The sequence below is a fragment of the Aquarana catesbeiana genome, linkage group LG10 (genome assembly GCF_042186555.1).
Source record: "Aquarana catesbeiana isolate 2022-GZ linkage group LG10, ASM4218655v1, whole genome shotgun sequence".
Taxonomy (NCBI): Eukaryota; Metazoa; Chordata; class Amphibia; order Anura; family Ranidae; genus Aquarana; species Aquarana catesbeiana.
Genome location: NC_133333.1, coordinates 200,741,508 through 200,765,021, shown reverse-complemented (window position 1 = coordinate 200,765,021; position 23,514 = coordinate 200,741,508). Strand labels below are relative to the sequence as shown.

Genomic DNA, 23,514 nt, shown 5'->3' with positions numbered 1-23,514 from the left:
AAATTCAAATTACTTACCTCTTTAATCACCAGACGGTCAGTCATGGAGGAGTGGAAGAGGACTCCAGTGGCAACCTGTGAAGCTCTGGTGAACTCCATGCCCAAGAGGGTTAAGGCAGTGCTGGAAAATAATGGTGGCCACACAAAATATTGACACTTTGGGCCCAATTTGGACATTTTTACTTAGGGGTGTACTCACTTTTGTTGCCAGCGGTTTAGACATTAATGGCTGTGTGTTAAGTTATTTTGAGGGGACAGCAAATTTACACTGTTAAATAACTCGTGAGATAGTGTGTGAGTGTATATATATATATATATATATATATATATATATATATATATATATATATATTATAAATACAAATATACAGTATATTTTATTTTTAGTGTTGCACACATATCACTAATTTACTAACAGATATCAGTCTGGATGTCACACCATTTCCTCAAACTCAATCTATCCAAAGCTGAACTTATAATTTTTCCTCCACCATGTGCCCCTTCCCCTCATCTCTCTGTGAAAATTGATGGCACAATCAGCCCATCCCCGCATGCCAAGGTCCTAGGTGTAGTCCTAGACTCTGAACTCTCCTCTAAGCCCCACGTCCAATCACTGTCCAAATCTTGCCGCCTCAACCTCCGTAACATCCCCAAAATACGCCCCTTTCTAACCAATGACACAACAAAGCTCTTAATTCACTCCCTGGTCATCTCTCACATCAACTACTGCAACTCCCTTCTCATTGGCTTATCTCTACATAGGCTACCGCCTTTCAATCCATCATGAATGCTGCTGCCAGACTCATCCACCTTACTAATCGCTCTGTGTTTAATACTCCTCTCTGTCAATCGCTCCACTGGCTTCCGCTCACCCAACAGATTAAATTCAAAATACTAACAACAACATACAAGCCATCCACAACTTAGCCCCCAACTACATCACTAGCCTAGTCTCAAAATACCAGCCTAATCATTTTCTTTGTTCCTCTCAAGACCTCCTGCTCTCTAGCTGCCTTGTCACCTCCTCCCACGCTCGCCTCCAGGACTTTTCCAGAGCCTCACCAATACCATGGAACTCCTTACCCCAACCTGTCTGATTATCTCCTACTCTATTAGCTTTTAGACGATGCCTGAAAACCCTCCTCTTCAGAGAACCCTATCCTACCCACACCTAACAACTGTATTTTAATTTTCTCCATCAGTTCATCCCCCACAGTTATCACCTTTTGTTTCACTTGACCCTCCCTTCTAGATTGTAAGCTCTAACGAGCAAGGCCCTCTGATTCCTCCTGTATTGAATTGCATTGTTATGCCCTGTACACACGGTTGGATTTTCCAACGGAAAATGCTCTATGGGAGCTTTTTGTCGGAAATTTTGACCGTGTGTAGGCTCCATTGGACATTTTCCACAGGAATTTCTGACACACAAAATTTGAGATCTGGATCTCAAATTTTCCAACAACAAAATCCGTTCACGTAAATTCCGATTGGGTGTACACAATTCTGATGCACAAAGTTCCACGCATGCTCAGAATCAAGTACGAGACAGAAGCTCTCGGTCTGGTAAAACTAGCGGTCGTAATGGAGATAGCACATTTGTCACGTTGCAAATTTTGAAATCTTTTAACGCAGCGCATTCTCTTCTTCTTTAGAATGCTAGAATAATGAAGTTGTTTTGCTGTTCATATTCACACAGAGTTATCACAAACTGACTTCTTTATTATTTCTCGTGATCTCAGGAATATTTTTTTTTTCGTCAGATCTCCATAATAATGTTTGGAATTTTTTATAATAGTGTTATTGTTATAGTGTTGTTTTTTTTTTTATTTTATTTTTTTTATCCAGGTCTCCTATTTTTTTTACATTTTTTTTTATAGTGATCTCCATAATTTTTTCTTTCGTTTTGTGTCAAGTTACCACAACACCATTATAAGCTTTTCTACCCCAGGGCACACATCAATTATTTTACAGTCAAAATTGGTGGCCTGAGGAGTCATTATAATAGTGAGCACAATCTGGTCCAGGACTACAAGAGATCAAGAACAGCAGCAGATGATATATATGTCCCCAGGCTGTGGTCTTACAACAGCCTGCATCTTTTGTCAGACCAGACTGAACCCAGGCCATCACTCTCTTGTCTTCCTTCCACACTTCCTTCCAGGCTTGCTTCCAGGCTGTGGCTGTGTTGTAGTTGTGGCAGGAGGTGGAGGAGGAGGACCACGGTTCAACTCACAAACGTGGCTTTGTCTTGTGAGTTCTCCCCTCAACCCCTTATTTAGGGCTTGTAACATAACTTCCTCACAGAAGAGGCGTTGGCCCTCCTCCATTTCCAGCATTTTGCAGGCTGCCATGTAGGCATAGTCCTCTTGAAGACTGGGGGGGTTTCTGAGGGCCGCAGTAGCCTTCAGAAATAAGCCAAGTGCTGCCTCCTCTTCTTCCTGGCACTTTTTTGTGGAAGGCGGAGGGGTGGGACCTGGGATTCCGGCAGGCTACTGGGCCCTGCCACCTCCTGGCTGCCACTTTCCATGGCCTGGCTGAGGCTTTCCTGTGTATGAAAAAGGGACATAGTTTTAGTTTTTGGTTCATCAATCACACAGTTTTCAGCTCATGAGTGTTGCAAATTGAATGTTAATAAATAGAAAAGACTATCATTCTGACCCCAGCATGTTTCATTCTTGTCCCAATCATTTGTGGCCACTACTATCTATTGATATGTAAAACCCTTTGGAAAATCAGAAATTACTGATAAATAATAATATCTAGTTAACATTATTAAGGATTTGACTAGAAATATGTTGAACAATGTTATTTTTTTTTTTTTTTTATAATCAAAATTTTTTTATTTTCTGTTATACTTTTCACAATTCACAATTAACCATCCTTAATTTCATATTTTACAATAATTACGCAGGATTAACATATTAAACATTAATAAGAGACCAATTGGTAACATCGTTCTCTTACAACTGACCCTATCCCCTCCCAAAAAAAAAAAAAAAAGGGGAATGAGAAAACCGCTGCCTGTCTCAACCCCCTCCCTCCCCCAACATATGTTCGACAACCAAATATATCCTGTGATTGATGAGATTCCCAATATTTGTGCGTATCGGTCTGTGTATCCAATTCCACATTGACACCCCCACCCCCTACAACCAACATATTAAAACAAGCCTAAAACATACCAACAAAAAAAAAAAAAAAGGGAAAACCCCCAGCCCCGTCCATACATTCCCCGTGTTTATTATTGTTATTCCGTAATTGTTCCTCACTTCTAAGAAAAAAGAAAACCCACCACACCTGTACATACCCTGTGGTTATTGTTAATTATCCCATAATTATGTTTATTGGCCAATCATGGCCTAGTTCCTCACTTCTATTAAGTAATTTATTTAAAGTGATCCAATTAATCCTAAAATACCTTCATGTGTTACCCCCTATTGTGTAAGAGGCCACTAACGGCCATATTAAATATAACATCCATAAAAAAAAAAAAAAAAAAAAAAGGGAAAGAAAAAAAAAAACAAAAAAACAAAGACCCTAGGTGATTAGCATAATTCCCATTGATTGTGTGTTTCACTCTTCATATCCCCTTCCTTAGTGACGTTCCCTACACCATGCGCTTACAAACCAGCACATTAAACAACAATAAGAAAAAAAAAAAAAAAAAAAACACAAGAAAATTCACCTTGCCACCTCCCTCCCCCTTTTCACCAAATCAGGCATCTCATTATACGGGTAAAAGGGACAGGGGGGGGGGGGGGGGGGAGAGACAGCAGTCTAAACAAAAATAAATAAATAAAAAAAAAATAAATAAAAAAAACAATTCTTTCCTTTTCCTCCCTGGCTAAACCCCTATGCAACTAATCCAAGGTATTTATATGGCCCTGGCTCCCTGCACCTTCTCATTTCATATTTCCCTCTTAATCTATCCCCTGTACACACTGTATCCAGCCTGCCCATATGTCCTCAAATTCCCCTTTTTTGTCTTTAACTACATGAATCCATCTTTCCACTTCCATTGTTCGGTTGACCTCCCTTTTCCAATCCTCTAATGTTGGGCAGGTATTCTGCTTCCAGAATCTTGGAATTAATACTTTGGCTGCATTTAATAAATGTGGTGTAATGCTCCTCCTATAGGCCTTGATTGTGCCAGTTGTTCCATAAAATAAGAAGTCCAAAGGTGTACACTCTATAGATCTAGGGGCTAACCTCTTGATCCATGGTTGTTGAACAATGTTATACCTGGCTCAAGCTGGGCTCCTCCACATCTTCCTGGCTGGAAGACCCAGGTTGGACATCAGAAGGCCCAGCTGAGGTGGAAGGAAGCCTTGAAGGAAGACTGGAGAAAGTTGGCCTGGGTTCAGTCTGGCCTGCCAGAAAATGCAGTCTGTCATAGTACCACAGCCTGGGTACATAAATGTCATCTTCTGCAGCTCCTGATCTCTGGGAATCCTGGACCTTCTTGCGGTCCCTATTATATGTGCTCCTCATGCCACCAATTAGGGCCTTCAAATAGGGGATGTCTGCCGTGGGGATCGCTGGCTTCACATATTCCAGCAATTGATCCAGTGCTGCCTTCCTCTTTGTTTTATTGTTATGAAAGTGGTGGTTTACCTGCCACAGTCAGGGCAGCTCCCTGTACATATCAATGAATATGGGGATAAAGTCCTGATCATTCAATAGATCCATTTTATCTGCAAGACACAACACAAGACAAACCCTAATGTCGGGCTAAACTCTCCTAATCTTGTCCCAATATAGGCCTCAATCTAGAAGCAGTACAGGCCACCGATGCACCAAGTTAAAATTGTACCTTAGTTTAAACACCTTCCTCCTCTCACAGATCGTACGTACGACGCACGCGTGTTATGCTTTATATACACTGCGCATGCCTGAAACTCCGCCCGCCCCAGACGTTCTTTCTAGTCTATTCCCCGCCCCTTGTCTTTCAGTGCAGTGGGAGAGCACATGGCGGAGACAGAGCAGGTGCCTGAGAGTAGCAGCAACGACGAGAAAAGCCCAGAGCCACAAACGTCCCAATTCCGGAGGATATTGAAGGCTTCAAAAAATATGGCCTTTATTGAGATGGTGAAGACGGTGTACATCTTGAAGAGGGCCGACTATGATGGGAAGCATGGACCTTACCCAAACCCAAATATGAGAAAGGCCAAGATCATGACTAAAGTTGTGAAAAGTCTGCAGAAGAATTTTGGGGTACGGCGATCCAAGGATCAACTGAGGAAACAATGGTCAGACCTCAAATTGAGGGAGCAGGATCAGTGCAGAAGAATCAAGAGAGTGCTGCAAAAAAGTAAGTATTTTGTTGTGTGTTCCTATTCTTCTTTTTACATTCGTGCTGCTACACGTGCTTTTCTTTACTGTTGTACAGTATAAAATGGCAAGTTTCAGGGTCGTGGGCACAGTAATCGTTTGTAGTAAACATTGTTCGTTCGCCCACTAATACAATGTTTTTGGAAGATGCAGGTTAACTACATTTGGTCATGCCTATTTGTCTTAAAAGAAGTTTAGTACATTGTTGTCTAGATGGGTTTGTAACTAGAATGAAATGTAAACTTGATTCAGTGTAAGGAGAGGACACTCAGCAGCTGTTTACACATCTGGACGCAGGAGCACTAGTGTGGGACACCAGAACAAACTTTTTAGGGTGTCCCACACAGGTGCTCCAGTGGGTACTAGGGGTGTCTCCATTTGTGAAACTTTTCCCAAAAAGGTAAGTATTCCAGCTTGAAGAAGGTGAAAAAAATCATGTGTTCAGCTTTGAACTCTGCCAAAACAGACAATTGTATGACACTTCCAAACAATGTTTCATATTCCTATTTCTTGCATCAAATATCTGTGTGCTAAGTATACCTTTATTTTATTCACATAGGGGAGAAAAGACTCAGGATGTCTGAGGTCACCAGGGACCCCCCACCTACTAAAGAAGGGAAAATCCAAAAACAACAACCAGAGGATGTGGAGGAAGGAGAGGTTTATGGAGTGGGTGAAATACTGACCACAACAGCTGAGTGTCTGAGACCACAGCTTCAGGTAATAGATGGATGCCTGCATATTTATAATACATGGTGTGTTTTTTTTTTTTAATTTTAGGTGATGTGGATGTTGTGGAAGAAGATTCTCATTTCACAAGTGCAAGTGCACACGTCTTCATCGGGGAGATCATGGTGTGCAATTGTGATTTACAGAAGATCAAGGAAGACGTTAATGATGTGGAAAAAAGAATCAAAAACATCATTAATGTTTTAGGCAGAATCAAAAACACACCGACATTTCTAAAATTGTTTATCTTTTTCTAACTTTTCTCCAAAATTTTGAAAGCCAAATTTTGAAGATGTACACAGTGTGTCAACATGTGCTATCTGCCATCACGGTACGCGTTTTGGTGGTGCAACCCCTTCCTCGCAACTATGGTAGCTGAGAGGAAGGGGTTGTACCCCCGAAACATGTCCATTGATCCCCCATGATGGGAGCTAGCACATGTTGACATTAGGCATGGTATCAGGAGGGAAATCCCCATTTTGACTGTCAATTTGTATGCATCTTCAATAATTTGGCTTTCACAGGGGTGACATCACCCCATCTGATGAAGGAAATATCAACACAGTTTGGACATACTAATGTCTGATATTGCCTTTACTTTGTCAACGTTGAACTTTGGAAGTTCCTGAGTTGTGTATTGTTTTATGGTTTTAAACATGCCTGTTTTAACACAAAAAAGGCTATTTGTACTGTCCAAAAAAAAAAAAAATGTTCTTACTAAAATATGTTGGTTGTTTCAAAAACCCTTTTCTAACGTACATGTGAATGTGCACAGAGTAAACATTTTGTACTCAACAATGTGTGGCTTCTTCTTTCACTGCTCAATATCATTTTTTGGACTAAGTTGGTGTTTATATGGAAATGGGGGTTATTTAATAAAGGGAAATCCATCTTGCACTACAAGTGCACTTTCAGTGCAGTTTCATGTGCAGTTTTTCAGTGCACTTGGAGTGCAAAGTGGATTTTCCTTTAGTAAATAAATCCCACCATGCTTTATAACTTGCCACAATCACGCCATTTTCGTGACTCAACAAAATTCATTCATGGTGCTGAAAATGATGAATATTTTTCTCAGTAATGCATTACATACATTAACAACAAAAGCAAGGTGTGTGTGTAGCAGACCCACAACATAATAATAGTTCGCTGAAGAACAGATTGTCACCTCATGTATCAAATAAATTACGTTTGCACTATTGAAGAAAATGGCCAAAAAGAAAAGCCCATTAATGAACCTAGGAGTAGGCTAAAAGAATCCCATGAAGTAAATCAAAGGAAATCTTCTTTCAGTTTAAGTAAAAAATCTTTTGATAAAATGTTTCTTAAACAGTTTCTGGCATATCAATGGCCCCCCTACCCGCAAAGTACTCAACATACTTCTGTCTTACTTTGCGGGCGCTTTGGGGGGGCAAGCCAGGACGGCCAGCTTCAAGCAGGGTCAGGGTTTCTTGTTGAAGTCCGGCCTCAGGTCCAACTGAGGCCACATAGTTCATTGAATTTCTCCTTAAATAGTTGTGGAGAATGCAGCATGCAAGGATTATATGGTTAAGTTTATATACCGCCATGTTGATTGCCATGAGGAATAGGCGAAACCGGCTGCCCATTATCCCAAAAGCATTCTCCACCACTCTTCTGGCTCTAGCCAGACAGTAGTTATAAACCCTCTGATCCAGGGTGAGGGTCCTCATGGCTTCAAAATGGTCGGCTGGTCAGAATGAACTAACAGAAAGCACTGAAAAACAGAAAGGTGGGAGCTGCAAATCAGAAACGTACTGACATGAACGCACTGAAAATCAAATACGTAATATAAATACGAACCCACAAGCACAAACCGAAGAGTAGTAATGATCGGAAAAGCATGAGTCTGAAAAGCGCAAATCGTCCCTCTCCAAACTTCTACTAAGACGAGATTAGCAGAAGGAGCCCAAAGGGTGGCGCACTGGCTATTGTTGTACATCACCGCGTTCTTGACGCTTGTAATTTCCGACAACATTGTGTGACCGTGTGTATGCAAGACAAGTTTGAGCCAACATCCGTCAGAAAAAATCCCATGGATTTCGTTGTTGGAATGTGCGATCGTGTGTACGCGGCATTACTCTACTGTCTGCCCTCATGTTGTAAAGCGCTGCTGTAAATCCTGTATAATAATATGAAAATAAAATTTCAAGAAAACTATATCACTATCCATATGTCCCTATTCTCAATCTAATCCTGCCGGGCTGTAGCCAGCCTGAGCTGCCTGGGCTGCCTGAGCTGCATTGATAGTTCTGCTTTCTGTTGGTTTTCCCCTAAGTTGAAGTTATTGATTCCTTCTATTAGCTACTGGGAAAGTCCCTTACAATAGTTGAAGATGATCCAATAACCTGAGTAATGAGTATTTGCCTACCTGGCCAACCACTAGGAGGTTTATTGCCAATGGTGCATGTAGGAAAAGACATAAAAATTCTCTTGCCTCCTGGGCTCTGTCTGGTGAGGACACGGTGATGTGGGCTGTTCTTTCTGAACTCACAGGCCTGCTGCCTGAGGAGGACAAATAACTAGGGGAGATAAGTCCAAGACTGGGGCCTGAAGCCTGCACTACCTGACTGGAGGATTTGCCAGGGAGAGGTGAGACTGAGTCCTGGATAGGAGCATCAGAGAAGTATTTCGGCTATAGGAAGGATGTCCAGTATAGATGGGTTAACTACTTTCTACCTGTGCTATAGCCGAAAGACAGCTATAGCATGGGCTTACTTTGCCGGGAGGGCGTACATGAATGTCCTCCCATGATTGCACCTTCGGACTCAGCTGATCACAGATCGGGGTAAAGGGACAATCACAGCGGCACTTTACAACATGATCAGCTGTCCTATGACAGCTGAGCACAGTAAACACAAGCTGGTTATCGGGTTTTGTTTCCTCACACTGACAGAGTGAGAAGAGGAGAAGAGAGCTCATAAACGGGTTAGTAGTGTAGTCCCAACAGTGCCCACCAGTGCTGCCAAACAGTGTCCACCAGTGTTGTCAATCAGTGCCTATCAGTGCTGCAAATCAGTTCCTCCCCATCAATGCCACCTATCAGTGCCCATCAGTTCCGACTATCGGTGATCATCAGTGCCATCTATCAGTGTTGCCTATCAGTACCCTTCAGTGCTGCCTATCAGAGCCCATTAGTGCCCACCAGTGCCACCTATCAGTGCCCATAAGTGCCACCTGTCAGTGTCCATCAGTGCCACCTATCAAAAAATGTTTTGTTTTTCAAAATTTTCTGTCTTTTTTCTTTGTTTAGCAAAAAATAAAAACTCAGTGGTGATCAAATACAACCAAAAGCAAGCCCTATTTGTGTGAAAAAAAGTTGATAAAAATTTCATATGGGTACAGTGTTGCATGGCCGTGCAATTGTCATTCAAATTACAACTGCACTGAAAGCTGAAAATAGGCCTGGGCAGGTAGGGGGTATAAGTGCTCAGTAGGCAAGTGGTTGAAGCAGTAATAAACCCCAAACCAAAAATGTAATATATATTACAGCTTACCAATCAATAGATGTGGTGGCTGCATTAGTCTTCTTTTTTAGGCTTTTTGTTCTCCGTTTTCACTTGCTAATCTGACCAGTAACACACCTCCTGTATTAGAGTGCCCCCACTCTGGATAAATAAGCACAGGGGCACCTTTGGACAACAGCATTGTCAGCCTGCGGGGAGGGGAGTGTTAGATGCACTAGCAGACTTTCTAAATCTTTTTAATGTGGAGGAAACCTTGCAATAACTCTCCAGTCTCAGGGAACCCTTGTTAATAATTAAAATATTTACAGCTCATGGAATATTAGTATGATGGTTAAAAAGAAGAATACACCTTACATTTGTGGCCCATGGGAAAAATTCCACACTTACAGAGAGCTAAAAAAAGTTAATCGATGCCAGTGGTAGTTTATCTGAGAGGCAGAAATGGCTCAATGTTTAAAGGAGTCGTAAAGTCTCATGGTTTTTCACCTTAATGCATTAAGGTGAAAAACCTTCTGTGGTGCAGCTGCCCCCCAGAGCCCCCCTTTTTCAAGTCCTTGTCAAGTTAAGGACTTGACAAAGCACGCAAGCATGTGAAACATGTGAAACAGACGCCCTGCTCCACGTTGGCCGCAACTGGTTCCTTCTCCAACACCTCAGTTCAGGCTTGTCTTCGGTGAGGCCCCCTTCCTTCGACACTCACCACGGAGCTTTTCCCCTGAACACAGTCAGCTGCTTGGCTCTATTCCCATCGCCAGTGTCAGTGACACCATCTTCCCTTGACGGCGGGTCTGGCTCTACACACCACACACTGCAGTTGACGTGTCCTTGTGGCTTTCCATGGTCGGTGTCCCTTGGTTGGTTGTCCTGGTCGGTCCTAGTGATCCATCAGTGCCTGAGCCAGCCTTACAGCCTTGTGGTAACATTGTCATTCAAATTAGTACTGTTTTAATCTTTGGAATAAATGGGCAGCAACCTTTTTGAGTATATCCATCAATTCCAGCTCAGTTCCTGACCTCTGTTAACCCTTTTTGTCTTTGGTTTGTCAGCCATTTACCTACTTTCTGCATGATTCACTACTTTTGGAGGTGAAAAAAAAAACAGCTCCCCAAAACCTCTTTAAACTTCCTCTCTAATATGTGTGACTTAAAAGGAAGGAAAGATGGGCAGCTCATGTCCATAAGCTTTAACACTTAAGCATATCTATGGTCAAAATGTAAGGTCACACATTCCTTTCTATAATGAATTTCAATTATTTCTAACCCACTTCTATTGATCTGAATGATATTGAGGTTTGTAAACCATTTTTCCTTTTCGCTTTTTGATATGTTGAAAAATGGAGGCTTTAACTTTATTTATTTATAATACACTTTCCTATAGCTTTTAGATCTGTTGTGGCTCCTAAAATAGCATGTAATTTAAAGGACTGGTGTTTTTCTTTTAATTGGATACTTTCTCTGCTGAACAATGTTTTTGTAATTTGTTTAAATGGTAAATGTACCCCATGGCAGTCTCCTGCTCCATGTGCCTTTTTTGAGATCCCTTGCCTATTTGCCTTGAAAATGGTCAGTATTGACTAGCAAGATTCACCCTGCATAGAATTAGCGTTCGGTTTACAATTTTTGGACTTCATGTTGGGTTCAACAATTTCAATACGAATCAGATCCAGGCACATTCGTTCATCCATCATGAAATTGACTTTTTTGTCTGTCCTGATATGTTAAAATCATTTCCCACTAATTTTCAAACTGAAGCATCATGAAGCGAGCATACAAACTATACATCACACATGATGAAACCCTCAAATTTGCAGGGCAATACTACCTGCCTTCTCCCAGATAGCAAGCAATTGTGCTGAAAGTTTGAAAATGACTTGCTAAACTGTTGCTAGACTTGCCAGGATTCACAAGTTTGTTGCACAATTGCAGCAAGTCCGCATTGCATGACTCCAGATCAACTTTCTTTGCAAACATTCTGCAAGTCTGCTGCAAGTTCTGGTTCAGTTATGTTGTGCAATAGTCATCCCACCACATGGGGTCACTGTGGATGAATTGTCATGTTGTAGACTTGCAGAGCTCTTGCTGTAGACTCACCACTGCAACTTTGCTCTTGCTAGAGACTCGCCATGCAAATGTGCTACAAATTGGAAAAGTGTCAACTAGAACTTGTGCTTCAAGTGCTCTGCAAATGTACAACTTGCCAGTGAAAATGTGCAGCAAGTTAACAATTCAAGTCTTACAATTCAACACTGCCACAAATTTGTGGCAAGTTATCCATGCTATCTGGGCTTAAAGTGGAAGCAAGGTAACATCCCCGCACATACTCTTTTGCAATTGGCACTTTGGGGGTGGGAGCGGGCACTTGGTTTTGACAGGTACCCCCTCCCACTTCCGATCGCATTGCCACAGCGATTCAAGCAGAAGTTAAGACCCTTCTTCCCCCGCAGCCTTCTGGGACACATCACATGTCCCACGAGACTGCGGGACCATTCACAAAGTGCAGCAGGAAGCTGAATGTGAACCCATAAGGCTCCACTGCCGGTTTAGTTAGGATACCGGAGTCTGAACCTGTAACCGATTGAAGAACCGGCTTGGGTGAGGACAACGCTGGATCCCTGGACAGGTAAGTGTCCTTATAGTAAAAGTCAGCAGCTACAGTATTTGTAGCTGACTTTTAAGTTTTTGGGGGGAGACTGGAGTTCCTCTTTAATATAAATGTAATCTTTATTGCTGCCTAAAAATGTGTGATGGCCAAAAAAAAAAACACACTAATTTAATTTGTAATATTCAAATGTGATTATTGCCTCGGAGAGCTCACCTAGAGTCCTTAAGAGTTAAGTAAGTGGTAAACTTTTTTCATTACTCACAGTTACATCCTCTTTCATTTCACATGAGAACCCTTGTGGGACTAACAATTTAACTGTATATAATGCAACATAACTAGAAATAAATACAAATTAAGGTGAAAAGTATACTCCGATCAGTTATAATTAAGTCAGTCTAGTATGGTTCGATGATTAACAAGTAATGGAGGCAAAGCTGAGCACATTCAATCAATGCTAACTCAGTATGCGGGAAGTAATACAGTACTTGGGCGATTTCACATGCAAGGTCAAATATATATTAAAACCACCTAGCTAATTTCTAAGTAATGCCTAACTTCTCAACCCCCTTTATTCCTTGAAATTGCAAGTAAAGAGGAACTTCACCTAATACTGCAACTACTGACTTTTAAAAATCAGATAGTTACCAGTGGCTGGAGTTCAGAGTTGTCTTCCCAAAGCTGGCTCTTCTTACTTCTGTGCCTCCACGCAGGGCTGCTGTTAGAAATCACGGGGCCCTATACAGTCTACCCGACAGGCCCTCCACCCCCCTTCCTGAAAATATCAAAACAATATTTTCGATAACAATACACTAAAATCATTACTGTATTAGTGGACACAAACACAACATAACTTACAAAATTCCTGATAAACCTAAAATATAAAACTGTATTAATTGATTAAATTTAGCTTTGTGTGTGAATGAGGTTTTGGGGCTTATTTGCATGGGCACTTTGGCTTGTACAGTGTGAATCAGCATTTTTTTTTTTGTTATGTGGCTAAAGCTGTGTGCATGCAGCCTATGTTACGCTATGGGGACGCAGATGTTGTATGAACATGGTCGCAGGTACTGAATTTGACAGGCATGTTGGTGCAGGTCTATGTCCCCAAACACAGTGTCACAGTGCACATGTGTCAAATTAGGACTTGCAGCTGTATTCGTACAGCCAGTGCATCGCCATAGAGCAGGGGTCTCCAAACTTTCTAAACAAAGGGTTGGTTTACTGTCCTTTAGACCCCTTTCAGACTGAAGGTGCTTTTCAGGAGTTTTAGAGCTAAAAATACAGCTTGAAAAGCGCCTCTCAAGCCTCTCCAATGTGAAAGCCCGCGTGCTTTCATACTGGGGCGGTGCCCTTGCAGAACTGAAAAAAAAAGTCCTGTAAGCAGCATCTCTGGGGTGGTGCGGGAGCGGTGTATACACCTCTCCTAATCCTCCCCTGTCATTGAAATCAATGGGCAGCGCTGCCGAAGTGCCTGCAAAGCGCTTTGGCAGCTGCGCTTTGCGGGTGGCTTTAACCCTTTCCTCGGTCGCTAGCGGGGTTAAAAGCAGCCAAAAGCACTGAAACTAACGGCGCTTTAACGTTAATGCAGCCCGCGCCCCAGTGTGAAAGGACTCTTAGACTTGAGGGGGACCGGACTGTGGCCATTGGGAGTAGACATTGTCTTGGCGACAGTGGGAGTAAACAGTGCATGTTTGACATTAGGGGGAGAAATATTGCCCCATCTTTTGTGTCAGTGGGAGGAATAGTGCCCCATCATTGGTATCAGAGGGAGGATTAACGCTTCATTATTGGTGTCAGTGGGAGGAATAGTGCCCCATCGTTGGTATCAGCGGAAGATTAGTGCCTCATTGTTGGTGTCAGTGGGAGGAATAGTGTCCCATCATTGGTGTCAGTGGGAGAAAAAGTGCCTCATTGTTGGTGTCCTTGTGAGAAATAGTGCCCTGTTTGGAATTATACCCCATTGTTGGTGTCCTTCAGAGGAATAGTGTTTTGCATCAGTGGGAGGAAAAGTTCCCCAAGGACTGGATAAAGGCAAGCAAAGGACTGCATCCGGCCGTTAGGCCATAGTTTGGAGATCATTGAGTAACAGGAGGCTCCAGCTACACAAACAAATCACTCATTCACACTGTATGGGCCAGAGAACCCATGTGAATGAGTCATTTTTAAATATTTTTTTTATTATTTTGGACAAATTTTTTTCATACCGGGGGAGGCTTGGTGAGCTATCAGGGGTCTAAAGAGACCCCTGATAGCTCACTTTTGGGAAAGAATTGAGGACATACAGTAGATCCCCAATCCTTTCTCTGCAGCCTAAGGAAAAAACAGGGAGCTGGAGGTGCTGACCTGAGTGTAGTATTAAAATGATGACGTTAATAGTGTCACATACCTGTTGGTTGAACCTGACGTGTAGATGAAGGCCTCCCGTACAGCTCCGGCTCAAGGGCCCCTGGTAGTGGGACAGCTGGCGCTGGAGCACGGCGGAGTAAGAGTGCATAGGATCAGTCCTGAAGTCTGTGTAGGTAGTTGCCAGGAACACACAGGTGGGAAGCCAGACTTGGCTGGTAGCAGGCAGGAGCATAGTCGGTTCACAGGCAGGTCTTTGGCAACAGACAGGCAGATCAGGTACAAACAGCAGGCAGGAGCGTAGTCGGGTCACAGGCAGGTTTAGGCAGCATACAGGCAGATAAGGTACAAACAGCAGGCAGGAGCGTTCGTTCACTGATGCGTCCGCAGCTATTCCGTGTATTCATTGTTGGCACCTGCGCACTCCACAGCAGCTGTACTCCACAGACGACTTCCCTGACAAATAGGATAAGATTAAAAACACTTACAAGATGATAGAAGATGCATGCTCATCAAAGTAAAGTGCAGTCCTGGCATTCCACATGGCTCTGTGGGTCCCACCGCTGTTCCAGATAGCTGGAAAGGATTGAGCAGCTGGCTGGAATGGATCACAGTGTTTCTCCAGGAGCAAAGGAACCAAGCAGCTCCACACAGACCAGCATGGACTGTGGAACAGGAACTGATGTCACTGGCATCTGATTGGACCTAGGCAGGGCTGGAATCTTGTCAATCAGGGCTGCAGTGATGAAAGGCTACGCACTCAGAGCTGACTGCTCCTTCTATTGGCCTGCTGCGCTCTAGAGGTGGACAGTTATATATACACAATGGAGAGCATGTGGGTGTGGCTGTGGAACTGAAACTTCCAGCAGACTAATCAGTAAACAATAAATTATAGCAAGGGGCTAGGTGAAGCAGGGCTAACAGTCTTGGATTGACAAAAAATTAATTAAAGTGGAGGGCCACCCTGAAAAAAAAAATCACCAAAAATCCTAAAATAAAAAAAAAAAAAAAAAATTGGAAAAAACAAAAAATTAAACTTACCTAAACCCTTGTTGCTAGGCAGTCTTCCTAATCTGCCTCTTCCTATTCCGCGGTGAGTTCTTCTCCTTGGTGAGCGGCCCCGTTGTCTTCTGGGAACTGTGTGTGTTCCCAGAACACCACGGGCCATTTACAGAACGGAGCGCCGCGCCGCTCGCGCATGCGCAGTAGGAAACTGGCAGTGAACCGACATCGCGGGCACCCAGGACGGGTAAGTACTTATTTAAAGTACTTACCCGTACTTTCCTTACATGTCTTTCAAAGTTATGGACACACTCTGAAGGATGGCTGCCTTTCTTTTTGAACATTAATACCCCTTTCTTTGGATACATCACCATCCAGCTATTACAGCCACAGACTATACCCCTAAAGATTACTCCATCTGGAGCGCCAGATAAACACTGACTATACTGCTTTCTCTGCAGCCTAATGCTCTATACACACGGCCAAATTTTACAATGAATGTAAAGGCATATATATATATACAGTTGTGCTCATACGTTTACTGGCAGAATTTATGATTTTTTTGGCCATTTTTCAGAGAATATGAATGATTACATAAAAACTTTTCTTTCACTCATGCTTAGTGTTTGGCTAAAGCCATTTATTATTAGTCAACCGTGTTTACTCTTTTTAAATCATGATAACAGAAACTACACAAATGACCCTGATCAAAAGTTTACATACCCCAGTTCTTAATACCGTGTATTGCCCCCTTTAACATCAATGACAGCTTGAAGTCTTTTGTGGTATTTGTGGATGAAACTCTTTATCTTCTCAGATGGTAAAGCTGCCCAATCCTCTGGGCAAAAAGCCTCCAGTTCCTGTAAATTCTTGGGCTGTCTTGCATGAACTGCGCGTTAGAGATCTCCCCACACTGATAAAAATGATTCTGTTGGCTTTTAATTTTCAACATAAAAATAAATGTTAATTAATTTACTTTGATATTTTAAGTACCTTACTTAATTTTAATTAGTTCTTAAAACACACCTTTTACATTTACAAAAATAATGTATATTATTGAGTAATTTCGACACAACTTTTAAGGTATGTGCATTTCCATATTCTAATTGAGTTACATTTACTTAAAAAAATTATCTTTTCATTTGACTGAAATTGCGGGACACATATGTTTGCCAAACGTGCAACCGCATGAGTTTTGATGCTGTATATTTTAAAGAGTTTGACGTCTGTTGGAACTTTGAAAGCCTACACAAGGCAGTTCCCATGCGTTTGAGGCCCATCAGGACAAAAGAGCACCAGTGGCAAGAACGTCCCTACAAAGCCATGCAATGCCATTGAAAGGTAAGAGTGAACATTGAACAAATTATCGTTCACATGCTTTAAATGTTGCTTAACATACCATCCAAAATGTTTATTTTATTTGCAGATTAATACATTTATAATAATGGACCTACGTCCATTGGATACACCTATTGAGACAACTCACTTGTGCACACGCAAAGTTTGTGCTTACTGCATGCAGCAGAATGCAACCAAGATGCAGGGTGAGGGACCGCCAGCTGTTAAGCTTAAAAACTATTTTGTGCCACAAAAATGAATGTTTCAGCAGGTTCAGTTTTTGAGATATTGGAATTCAAAATCAGATTATGTAACACCAAGCCCCGCCCACTTTGCACCCAATGTTATTCAAATTTAAAAACAAAGATAGCATTCATTTGCACTGCATCTGTGCTGATTTGTGCTGCAAACATGAATGTATGTACTGGTTTGGTTTCAGAGATATTGCTGTTACGCTTTGTTCTTTTCTTATCTAATACCTTACCAGTTTTCTATATACTGACTATTGTAATATTAGTGACTTGTTTGTTGTATAGTTATATTGACTTAGAAATGGCTGTCTTAGTCCTGGAGAAAACTCACTGTGCCTCCCATTTGATCCTCGAGTACCCGACATTGTTGATCAGATACTCTTTGGACCTACGGTATCCATTGGATGGTGATTCCTCACCACCCCCTGGATACTCGTTCCACATCAGAGCCACCTTTCTTCTTTTTACCAGATCTTCTCATACCCATTTCTGCTATCAGATATCATTTGCACTCCCCAGTTCCTAACTGATATGATCCACAGTCCTCTTTCCCACACTTGTCCAATCTCCCTTACCCCCTAGCCTCTCCAGTTACTAACATTAAAGTGGAGTTCCACCCAAAAATGGAACTTCCACTTTTTGGATTCCTCCCCCCTTCTGGTGTCACATTTAGCACCTTTCAGGGGGGAGGAGGGAGCAGATACCTGTCTAATACAGGTATTTTCTCCCACTTCCTGGCATAGATCACCGTGGCGCTTGTGGAGCTACGCCACTTCCGGCGCCTACACTCTCTTCCACCGCTGTATTCTGTGAGACACAGAACACAGCAGGGACCAGAGAGGACGCGCAGCGCAGAGTCGAAGGACGGATCGGCTTCGGCTGCTGACATCGCGGACTCCCTGGACAGGTAAGTGTCCATATATTAAAAGTCAGCAGCTGCAGTATTTGTAGCTGCTGGCTTTTAATATTTTTTTTCAGCGGATCTCCACTTTAAAGCGATTAGCCACAAGACTATCCTATATACACTACATAGTGATGACTTTAAATATTTTAACACTCAATGTACAGGGACTCAATTCCCCTTCAAAAAGAACCAAGGCTTTCCACTCCTTTTCCACACTCAAAGCACATGTGGTATGCCTACAGGAAACACATTTCTCTTCACAATCCTCCCCAAAATTTTTCAGCCGACAATATCCCCAGGTTTATACAGCCTCAGCCTCCACCAAACAGAGAGGCGTTTTTTTTTTTGCAAATATAAATTAAATTTTTTTAGTGTACAGGTAAGGCAACACTTAAATACATCCATAACATAAAGCAGTCACAGTTACAATTATACTTTTCGTTATCCCGTTTGAACAGATACCGAAACCTTAAAATTGCATATCCCAAACATACCCCACAGTTTCTATGGGTAAATGACTGACAGAGAGGCATTTTAATTGCTTTCCACCACACCACAATGTTCATTCTCTATAAAGAGACCAAAGATCCTGAGGGAAGTTACCTACTACTTTCTGGTCTCTTACTAGGCAACGAAGTTACGATTGTTTCATACTATGCCCCCCAAAAAAACCCATTGTCATTCCTCTTCCACTTGTTCTGAATAGTGGATACACATAAAAATGGTACACTCATGATATGTGGCGACTCTAATGAAGTAATATATCTGATTTTAGATAAATCCCCAATTCCCACAAATGTCCAGCGCCTCTCCTACCAACAACTCCTCAACCAACACTTCCTCTGAGTCCTCGATACATGGCGTGAACAAAACCCTACAAGGAGACAATACACACATTATTCTCATCCTCGCAAACATGTTCTCATATAGACCACCTTCTTGTCAGCATTAGTACCTCACCCCTCATCCTCAATTCTCTAATCATACCATGTTCCTGGTCAGACCATAATGCTGTCATGACAACCTTCTCCTCACTGGTCCCACGACTTCATTTCCGAACTTGGTATATAAATGATAGTTTACTAACCAATCCTAAATATAGACAAGACATAGAAAACGCTATACAAGACTATCTTACAAACAATAATCCCACTGTTACAGATCCTCTGACACTATGGGAAGCCCTTAAACCATCCATCAGAGGGATTTGTATTAGCCAAGCATCATACCATGGTAAATTAAAGAAACAACGCCATAAGCAAATAGATGAAGCTTTCTATAAAGCTTCAGAGAATTTTCAAAATGTACCCTCTCCGCTAAATAAACAAATTTACGATAAAGCTCGATTGGAACTTGATCTATTCCTAACGGACTCGGCTGAAAAGATTCTCCGAAAATCCACACACACTTTATATATGAAAGCCAATAAGCCGACTACATTCTTGGCCTTAGCCCTACGTAAAGCAAACTATACCCCCAAACCAATTAGACTTCAACTTTCTAAAGACACTTATTTCAGTAAACCTCAAAAAATCCTCCATGTATTCCGCAGAAGACTCGCTAACTTGTACCAGAATACTCATAAATTTGACCAAACAAAATTTGATACCCTTCTCTCCTCCATTCAACTCCCCTCCCTCTCAGTTGCTCAAAAAGAAACCCTCGATAGACCTATCTCAGACTTTGAAGTCCGCACAGCAATAAAGACATTAAAAACACACGAACACCCAGGCCCTGGTGGCTTTTCAGCAACATAGTATCTCAAACAGAAAATGATGGTATCCATAAACAGTCCATCAAATGAAGGATAACCAAGTGTAAACAACTAAGAAAAGTGTCCCAACAAATAATGTCCAAAGACAGCAGATTTATAGGGAAACCCGAAAGTCCATCAGCTGGTAAGCATCTTCTAATGAACAATCAGAAAACATCAATGAAATTGTTGTCAGCAGTTGTCACAAAACAGTAAACAAGGCGGATACTCTTACCGGAGCATGTGGATCTGGATGTCAGCGACACCAGATCAAACTAGCATGGAAGGAAGCAGCACGAGGTATCCTAGAAGAATCGATAGGAACGCTGGAGCCAATTCAGGTATCCACAGATGGCAGCATCTGTCCGATAGGCTGGTCACGGATGGAACAATCCTTGGGCCATAAATGGTCGGTTCAAAAGAACACACAAGTTCATGGTAGAAACATGTATGGAAAGAAAAAAGGGGGGGCTCCAGATAGTGTAGATCAAAAACAACTCTGGTTTTATTTGCATAAAAGCAGCATACAGCAGCAATACAATGTGATCACAAGGACAAAGATAAAATAAAGCAATGTGGGGAGCAAAGATGCAAAGGGAGCAATAAGGATGACTATGTCTCTAGGATGAACAAAATTTTGGGTGACTCTAGCACCTATATGTTCGTTCATTCTGACCCAACTGTCAAATACAAACGGTCCCTTACCCAATTAATTAATGAGGGTTCTTCCCTTGGCATCCTTGACAAAAAAGAATGGAGTTTCCTTATACCACTTGTTCCTAGGATCCCTACTATATATTAGCTTCCAAAGGTGCATAAGGATCCGGTCAATCCCCCTGGGCGTCCAATCGTCAGCGGGATCGACTCAGTGACCTCCCGAATTGGCAAATACGTGGACTTCCATCTCCAGCCGGTGGTTTGCTCAATGCCCTCCTATCTGAAGGACACTGGTGCCACCATTCGACTATTGGAGTCCACCGAGTACAGAGAGGGCATGTTCCTCGTCACAGCGGACGTGGCCTCTCTGTACATGTGTATTCCACATGATTTAGATCTCAGTGCGGTAGAATACTATTTAGGGCACAATACCACCTTGTCCCTAATTCAACTGAACTTTATCATGCAACTCCTCAGATTTGCCACACAACACAACTATTTTTGGTTTCAGGATAAATTTTATTTAGAGACCAGGGGAGTAGCTATGGGGGAAAAATTTGCCCCCCGTTTGGCCAATTTATTCATGGCCAAATGGGAGGAGGATGTCGTCTATGCTCTCAATAGACCTGAATTGGTCCTGTGGGCTAGATACATAGACGACATTCTTCTCCTGTGGAATGGCGATCGTGAATCGTTTGACGAATTTATGACTTTTCTCAATTCTAATAATAGAGGCATTCGCCTCAGCTATGAGGCCAGTTATACTTCCATCCAATTCCTTGACCTTGAGATCAGAGTTGTGGAAAGCCATTTTGAGTTTATTACCCATTTAAACCTACCGACTGGAATTCATACATTCCAGTCAATAGTTGTCATCATCCACAATGGCTGAAGTCAGTTCCTCGCAGCCAATTCCTTCGTTTGAGGAGAAATTGCACTCAGTTGGAGGACTTCTTCAGCCAGTCCAACATTTTGAAAAATCGATTAGTTGAAAAGGGTTATTCACCCAATACTTTGGATCTCGAAATCGAAAGAGTTTCCAAGGTAGATAGGAACTCTTTATTTAGGCCATTTTCCACAAAAGATATGAATGATAGGTTTAAATGGTCTTTCACTACCACTTACTCAGTTCAATCTAGACAAATTAAACACATCATTCAAAAACATTGGTCAATTCTTCAATGTGATAAATTACTAGGTCCCGTCATTCCAGACAAGGCTGGTGTTGTATTCAGAGGAATTCTCTCCATCCAGGGACAGATCGCACCTAATGTGATTGACTCCCCAAGCATACCAATACCCCTTTCTTCCAACAATGTAAGAGATATTTACCGTGTCGCAGATGTAATGTCTGCTTACACAACGTTTGTGGCAGATGCAAGAGTGACACTTTTCAACCTTCTGTCACTCTATGCACCTACCCTATGGAGCATTTTACTACGTGTACCACCAAATTCGTAGTTTATTAACTTACCTGTCCTTGCAATAAACAATACATAGGAGGTACCACACGAACATTTACAGTTCGTGTGAATTAACATTTAACCAATATAAAAAAATGGTAAAACCAACCATACTGTTCCACGCCATTACCTTGACCATCATGACCGTGATCCCACGGGTACAAAATTTGTCATTATCGACAAGTTTGTCCCCCATTGGAGGGGTGAATCTTGCACCTGTGGAGTATCTCGACTTGAGACCTATTGGATATACAGGCTCAAGACCTACTCACCGTTTGGACGTTGAGTGGGACATCAATTCATTTATTAATAAGGCTTAGATATAATTTTTTTTCTATTTATTCTGTTAATTATATTTATATATATATATATATATATATATATATATATATATATATATATATATATATATATATATATATATATATATATATATATATATATTTTTTTTTTTTCTTTTACTTTTGTAATTATTACATTTTTCAGATTCATCACTTTCCTATCAATGTTTATCTATCACAATTATCCGCTGAGAGGTTATTTAGCCCAATTTTAATACCGCTCTGGCTGTCCACATTTTGATAGATATTGTCCCCACTTGTCAGATTGGTTTGCAATTCCGTTTGCATTTTCTCTGTTCCGATATTGATGTCTGCCTTTCCCTCCTATGCACCTACATCATTGCTGACACTGGCTTCCTCTAGAATAACGGAGTGACGCAATATGTTTTGTTGATGGCTGTATGCATATGGTCACGTGCTACACCTAGCAGGTCACATGGTACACGTCACACACGTGACTTGCGGTTCTAGCCTCGCTTCAGGCGCGAACGCTCCCTGGTTCCTTGTGGAGAGCATCCTATGTCACTCGTTGCATCCGATTCGGGAGTTATTCCCCTTTCAGCGTGGCTACAACTTTTGGTGACAACTCACTTCCGCTGCTCAGACGGACATCCCATCTTTGATTGGGCCAGCGATTTAGCTGCATTGTGGCCTCTGATTGTGATTGGATGCCCGTCTCAGCTGAATTTCGCAGGCTTTTCAGCCCTTCTGTGGTTTACTATTAGTATATGAATATAACATTTCCCTATGTGATAGGCTCGCCTACTGGAGGCTTATGTGTTCACCGCCCCATTGGCTGGCCTACTCCAACCAACCAGCCAACTCATTCTTGTCTGATTGGTCATTATTATTTATAGTATATATATATATATATGTAGCGATGTGGGGGAGCTGTTTGATGCCCCTGTAGAAGTCCGTTTGGGACGAAACGCGTAGGGCCTTGCTTCTTTGCTCCCCACATTGCTTTATTTTATCTTTGTCCTTGTGATCACATTTTATTGCTGCTGTATGCTGCTTTTATGCAAATAAAACCAGAGTTGTTTTTGATCTACACTATCTGGAGCCCCCCAATTTTTTCTTTCCATACATGTTTCTACCATGAACTTGTGTGTTCCATTGATCCGACCATTTATGGCCTAAGGATTGTTCCATCCGTGACCAGCCTATTGGACAGATGCTGCTGTCTGTGGATACCTGAATTGGCTCCAGCGTTCCTTCGATTCTTCTAGGATACCTCGTGCTGCTTCCTTCCATGCTTGTTTGATCTGATGTCGCTAACTTCCAGATCCACATGCTCCGGTAAGAGTATCCACCTTGTTT

The 23,514-nt window shown here is 42.0% G+C and overlaps 1 long non-coding RNA gene across 1 annotated transcript in view; it reads right to left on the bottom strand.

Moving 5' to 3' along the window:
• Positions 1 to 1,810: 1,810 nt before the first annotated feature.
• The window catches only part of LOC141110100 (uncharacterized), a 40,487-nt gene continuing 18,783 nt past the window's right edge, over positions 1,811 to 23,514 (bottom strand). Inside the window, exon 2 of the long non-coding RNA XR_012236241.1 lies at positions 1,811 to 2,544. This is a non-coding gene — a long non-coding RNA (uncharacterized lncRNA). The remainder of the gene's footprint in view (positions 2,545 to 23,514) is intronic.